This window comes from Lactuca sativa, chromosome 2 (genome assembly GCF_002870075.4).
Source record: "Lactuca sativa cultivar Salinas chromosome 2, Lsat_Salinas_v11, whole genome shotgun sequence".
Taxonomy (NCBI): domain Eukaryota; kingdom Viridiplantae; phylum Streptophyta; class Magnoliopsida; order Asterales; family Asteraceae; genus Lactuca; species Lactuca sativa.
The window spans coordinates 59,871,127-59,878,147 of record NC_056624.2 but is presented as its reverse complement, the minus strand read 5'-3'; positions in this window follow the sequence as shown (position 1 = coordinate 59,878,147).

Genomic DNA, 7,021 nt, shown 5'->3' with positions numbered 1-7,021 from the left:
AAGCAGATTGTCGAAGATGCTGCAAGAAGAATGCATGAAGGAAATTCGCCCACTGATGAATCTCCAACCAACAATGCTTCAATCGAGGGGGAGCCAAGTTCTCATGACGAGGGGGAGCTACGCTCACAAGTCCAGGGGGAGTCAAGCTCTACTACTTCATCCGAAGGTCCTTCATCAACCGAAGGTAACTCTCCAACCGAAGTTGCCCCTCCAAACGAAGGTGCTTCAATGCCTGAAAGTCCAGCACCGCAAGAAACCCCTAAACCTCATGTTTCTTGAGACTCATCAAATGAGGGGGAGCATGATGATATGACGCTTGATTTCGATAGCCAATCTGAGCCTGAAGAGATGATCAACGCTGAACTAGATCCAACCTTCGATCCGAATTACCCTCCTCTTACAAAATGGACCAGAGATCATCCTATCTCTCAAGTAGTTGGTGATGTATCTGAAAAAGTTCTGACCCGATCTCAACTGAAGGCAAAACAGACATCCTTATTTTCAAAGGTTGAGTTTTGTATGTTTAAGTCATTCGTATCAAAAGTTGAACCGAAGACAGTGAACACTGCCCTCGATCACTCTGATTGGGTTCAAGCAATGCAAGACGAACTGAACGAATTTGAAAGGAACAAAGTCTGGCGCCTCATTCCAACTCCTCCGGATGCTTCAGTTGTTGGTCTCAAATGGGTTTTTCGAAACAAAATGGACAAGGAAGGTAATGTCATAAGGAACAAGGCTCGTCTGGTTGTCAAGGGATACTGTCAGGAGGAAGGGATAGATTACGAAGAGACGTTCGCTCCAGTAGCTAGGCTAGAATCGGTTAGAATATTTCTGGCCTATGCTGCTCACAAAAACTTTGAGGTTTTCCAAATGGACGTCAAGTGTGCATTTCTAAATGGAGAACTCGAAGAAACTGTGTATGTGGAGCAACCTCCTGGGTTTGTGAACGAAAAGTATCCAAATCATTGCTATATTTTAGATAAAGCTATGTACGGCCTTAAACAAGCTCCGAGAGCCTGGTATGAAACGCTTACAAAATTTTTAAAGATGTCCAAATTCAAACAAGGTTCGGTTGACCCAACCTTCTTTCGCAAAAAGGAAGGTAACCACCTTATGATAGTTCAAATTTATGTCGATGACATCATCTTTGGCTCTACGAATCCCAGCTTAACAGCTGAATTCAGAAAGTTGATGGAGACTAAGTTTGAAATGAGCTCAATGGGTCCTATTAATTTTTTCCTTGGTTTAAATATAAGACAGGGACCCGAAGGCATCTTTATCAATCAGGAAGCTTACACGAAGACTCTCCTAGCGAAGTTTGGCATGATGGGAGACTCAAAAGTCAAAGTCCCAATGGCATTCGGCACCAAACTTACCCCTTCACTAGATAAACCGGCTGTCGACATCACGCTCTATCGTCAAATGATCGGCTCATTGATGTATCTAACTGCTAGCAGGCCTGATATCATGTTTTCTGTGTGCTATTGTGCTCGATTTCAGGCTAACCCACATGAACCTCACATGCTGGAAGTGAAGAACATCCTACGCTATCTCAAGCGAACCGCCTCCTTAGGTCTATGGTATCCATCCAATTCAGGCTTCTTTGTTCAAGCCTATTCTGATGCTAACCTTGGAGGATGTGGACTCGACCGCAAAAGCACAACTGGTGGCTGTCAATTTCTTGATGGGAAGTTAGTCAGCTGGCAATCCAAGAAACAAACATGTGTGTCGCTGTCTACTGCTGAAGCGGAATACATTGCCGCTGCATCCTGCACATCACAAGTGATTTGGATCCAGAGTCAACTTCGAGACTATGGACTCAATATGAAGAAGATCCCTCTATATTGTGACTGTGAAAGTGCAATTAGGATCTGTCATAACCCAGTGCAACACTCTAAAACCAAACACATAGCACTGAGGTATCACTTCATCAAAGATCATGTGGAAGATGGAAATGTAGAAGTTCACTTCGTAAGAACCACTGATCAACTGGCTGACGTCTTCACCAAAGCTCTTCCAGAAGCATCGTTCAATAAAATATTGCAAGGGCTAGGAATGATGGAATCAGAGTCAGTACCTCACACTACCTCTCAACCTCAAACGTAAGAAGCGAAACCAACCGAACGTTCGGGTTCGGTTCAACCATATCTCTCGCACAAATTACTTCAAAGGTAGTTTTTCTGTGTTGTACATTTCGTGTGCAAAATTTGTTTTTCTTTTTGTAAAAAGTTTTTCCATATTGCATATCTAAACTCTTTGGTTTCTTAAAAATTTTCCAAAACCGAAACCAACCGAAGGTTCGGGTTCGGTTTTTCAAAATTTTCCAGAACCGAAACCAACCGAAGGTTCGGGTTCGGTTTCTCAACTTTTTCCAACCGAAACCAACCGAACGTTCGGGTTCGGTTTCTCATTTTTTCCAAGGTTTTTTTATTGTTTTTTTTCCCTTTTCAATCTTTTATATTTTTTTTAAGTCTTATTTTTTTTTCAATTTTTATTAAAATATCAAAACTCCAAAAATATTTTTTCGTGTGCTCATTTGTTTATGGGATTATATTTGATAACTTCTTAAGTGTCCCTAGAAGCATGCTGATGTATGTGTCCCAAGCTTCATAAGATTTTGAATAATAGTCTTCATGACCTAGTAAACACAAACCTTGTCTTCCAAATAAGGCTAACTCATTTATTCTAATCGTGAGCTACCTCACTCTCTTCTCATATGAGTTCAGAGTCTCCTGCTTGGTCCTTATGTTTGCAGCAGAGGTACTATGTCTTCTTTCACCATCCACATTACACCTCTCCATAACATTCGCTTCATCACTGTAACCCTTGAGACTCTCAGAAACTACCACTGAGGTTTATGGTTACACAACATCTGTGTTTATGATCTTAGTTTCGTGCCACTACGAGCTGAGTGAAACCCAAAATTCAACACCAACGAATTGACGGTGACCAATTAACTTGATCAAGTTTTCACCAATGAATTGACGAATGTACCTTCATGGAATCTCAATTTCTTTTCTTTTTGCGTGATTCCAATGAAATTGTTACACACCATAACATTTCTTCCCATGGGATCCAATTTTATATTTTTATCTGAGATTTCATATTAATCCAAGCCACTACAAAATTAACTCAAACCTACTTGTTCAACAGACTACACTGGTCTCACAAGTACTTTGTTCGCATTCGTTCTTATATCAATAATTGAATTGATGAATCAAAGCAAAACCACCCTTAATTTGCCTTATTAAAAGAAGCCTTTCAACATTTATTAATAAATGTTTGATCGTAATTCAACGGGATTCCACACTAACACTTTGAGGTCTCTCTTGACCTTGAAGGAAGAGATTCGTGCCCGGGATCATCAGTTTCGTGTCATTATTGACATCACAGATAATCCTAAAAAGAGTTGCTTTATTTCTTTATTTTTTTTTACACTCTTTGCACGAAAATCCTAGATTTTCAAAAATTCCGTTACTAATTATTTTACAGGCTGGATATTTACTGGATGGTTACAAATGAGGTTGTGGTCAAAAATTAGCCACGTGGATCATAAATTGGAAATAGCCGTTTAAAAAGGGGATAAGACAAAAAGTTGCTGACTCGGCGGGAGTTAAATGGATAGAAATTCAAACGATGGTAAAAAGGAGGGCGCGTGAATTTGAAGCGGCCGCGCTTTTTCTGACACTTATTGGACGTGTGTGCAGTATTGAAGCGTCATCCATCTGGCATTAATGGCGCGTGTGGAAATGGAAACGGTTCCTCTCTCTGAACCGGCGCATATTGGGCGGCGTGATCCTAGGAATCTGACACTCTCTCTCCTACGTGATCATCGCACGTCCCAACTGTCACCAATCAGTCATTCCAAAAACCCGTTTCGTATTTCCATAAGAGATTTGAAACGATTTTTCTCTCTCCTATCACCTACTATAAAAACCCATCAACACCACCTTTTACCTCTTTACTGCCCCCATAATTTCCAAAGCAAAAATACTTACAAACTCTCTCCCGGTCATCTTCTTCTCCCAACCTGCAACAATGGCTGAATCCTCTTCCGTCCATGCTACTTCTCAGATTCTTCCAATCCGTCCTCAGCAATGCCTCGTGATTGATCTCAACCCACTGGCGTATGATTCTTATATGTCGCCGGTCATCGAGTGTCTCAAATACTCCCAGCCTTCTCCTGCACTGTCAAAGATTGAAACGGTGCCAATGGTGGCCTTATCTCAGGTCTACGCAACGACTTACTACGAAAAGGCCGTCGACAGGGTCTTTTTCGAAGTGGCGGAACACAAAACGTCGATTTCTCGTCCCCGCTTCTGCACCATGCTTGGGTTTGCTGCTGACCTATCACGAGTTCACCCGGAGACGATTCCGGTTGGCATGCTCTACAACATGGGCTACACGGAAGTTCTCACCTCCGTCGCCAGGTTCAAGAAGTCCTGCCTACCGCCCCAGTGGAATGGGTTATTCACAGATCTCTTCAAGGGACTGTCAGAAAGGAGCTCAGGATCAGACGGGGCCAGTCGTCTTTTCCTGTCAATCATGTATGGGGTGTACAACGGGATCAATCTGGACTATGGGTTTGTCCTTTGGCAACAACTGATTCAGAGCCTTTCTTCCTCTTCCCGACACTCCGAGGTGTCGCTGGCCCGGTTCTGGATCTTGATCACAAGATGGGCCATGGACAAGTTTAATGTCCCCACAGCTGACGGTGCACCGATGTCTTCTATTGGTACGTTTCATACCAAGAAGATCATCGTATCCGATGCTTCCAAATTCTCCTTCATTGGCTCTATCCCGGAGTCGATGTATGCTAATGTGCCAGCAGATAGCAGATTGCTCAGAACGATCAAGGAGTTTCGCCAAACTGGTCCGAGGGAACTGACACCGGACATGCTGCGATCAATTCATGATGCCGACAAACCGGTGGCCAGGGGCAAAAAGGGTGACAAGGGGAAGCAAGTGTCCAAAGCTCCAAAGGGACCTTCTCCAAAGAAGCGTAAACAACAGAAACCTGCTTCATCCCCACAACCGAAAAGGAGGAAGACCCAACCGAAGCGAAAGCTCCTCATACCCTCCTCTTCAAGCGAATCCGAAGGTGGGAGTTCGGACTCTTAGGGCTCACAAGGAGACGAATCTCCACAACGAGGCAACACACCCCCTCGGTCCCCAACCCCGGAGATGGAACTTCACCAATCACCAGTTCCTTCACCTCCACCCACAATACCTATTTCCATTCCCACCATAAACCCCACTATACCCCCAACCTCATTCCCTATACCCCCACCCATATTCACCACATCAACCGAAACACCACCTGTAACCGAAACCCCTCCTGTAACCGAACCTCCACAAACCGAAACCCATACATCACCACCACCTAAAACTAACCCTCCACCCACTCAACCTGAACCAACTAAACCAATAACACCCCCAGCTTCACCACCACCTCAATCCCCAGAAGACGCCTCCGATGGCGATGATCAATACCTAGGTGGTGATCACATGCACTTTGATTCGGTCTATTATAGTCCGTTCCAAGTTCAAAGTGATGAGGAGGATGATGCTCCAGTGACAAAGAAGCATCTTCGCGAGCTTAACGAGAAGGTTGATCAACTTCTCGCCTCCTCTTCCAACCAGCAGTCATCCTTATCTGAAGTTGCCCTTCAGAAGATAGTTGATGCCTTCTCCAGGGCTCAACATGATTCAATGGCCTCAGCCACTGCTGCGATAGACACCTCCACCCGAGCCTGTGAGGCTGCGACCGAAAAAGTCGATAAACTATTCTCCGACGCTTCTGACCTGCTGAAGTCCCTGCAGGAAAGCGCCGATGCCACAAAGACAACTCTGGAACCGATTGTTCAGCAATTGGCCAAGTTCATCTCGACGGAGTTGACTTCGTTCGCTACCCTCCGACAAAACATCAGCGACGACAACTCGGCACTCCGTGCCTCTATTGATGCCCGCCTGGCAAAGCTACAAGAGGATCTTGCTGCTGAGAACTCTCTAATGGACGTTTTGGCAAGTAAGACAACTGCCCTAAAGGTCAAGAGCACGCAGCTTTCCAACTCTCAAGAACAATTGGAAGCTCTTCGATCCGAGAGGGAAGTCATAAAGACGTGTGTTTCGGATGTCCACGCCGCCCTATCCAACATCCTGGAAGCACACGATCCCATCCTTAATCATTCGGTGAGGCGCACCCTCGCTGAAAAGCTCTCCCCGGCCATGGATTTACTAAGCAAAATTGAAGGCCTGCCGAGTTTCGTGTCCATTCCGAAACAAGGGGGAGATGAGAAGAAAGGATTGAAACCACCTCCTTCCTCCAAAGCTACTCACACCACCGAACCACCCCCAACTGGTCATGCCTCAGGTTCGGGTGTGAAGAACAAGGGTAAAAACATAGCAGAGGGAGGAGATGAAGATGAAGATGAAGACGAAGACAAGGAGACCATTGCCGACATGTTGAAACGGAAAAACAGTCGCAATGCTGAAGATGATGCCAGTCGTGTGGCGCGTGAGGCTGAAGAAGCCGAACGAAAGCAAAAAGAAGCCCACGATCTCCTTGAGAGCCGAAAGCTACTCTTCCCTGCCTGGACTAGGGACCGTTTAATAAAAGAGGCCATAGAGACTCCAAGCATACTATGGCTCGAGCTGGTGATATCGTTCGACTGCAACAACACCATCGATTCGCAGTTCGATATGCCACTAACTCGAAAGGCGTTCGTCTTCCACGCCTTCTCCAATATTTTTGAAGTCCCGCATCCGAACGATGAGCTTGACAGGGAGCTCATTGACTTCTACCTGGAGGCCGCTCGCCCTCAATACCTTACATGGAGCGCCCAGAAGATTGTCAATGTTCGGGTGATGAAGCCTTTTGCCGTGGGGAAATTCACGAATGTTAAGTTCAAGCTTATTCGTGGATCTGCAAGAACTGCTCACATCATCACCCTGGCGGATCTACCGAATCTGAATCCTCATGACTGGATAGTCTTGTACAATATCCTGCTGACAAACAAAG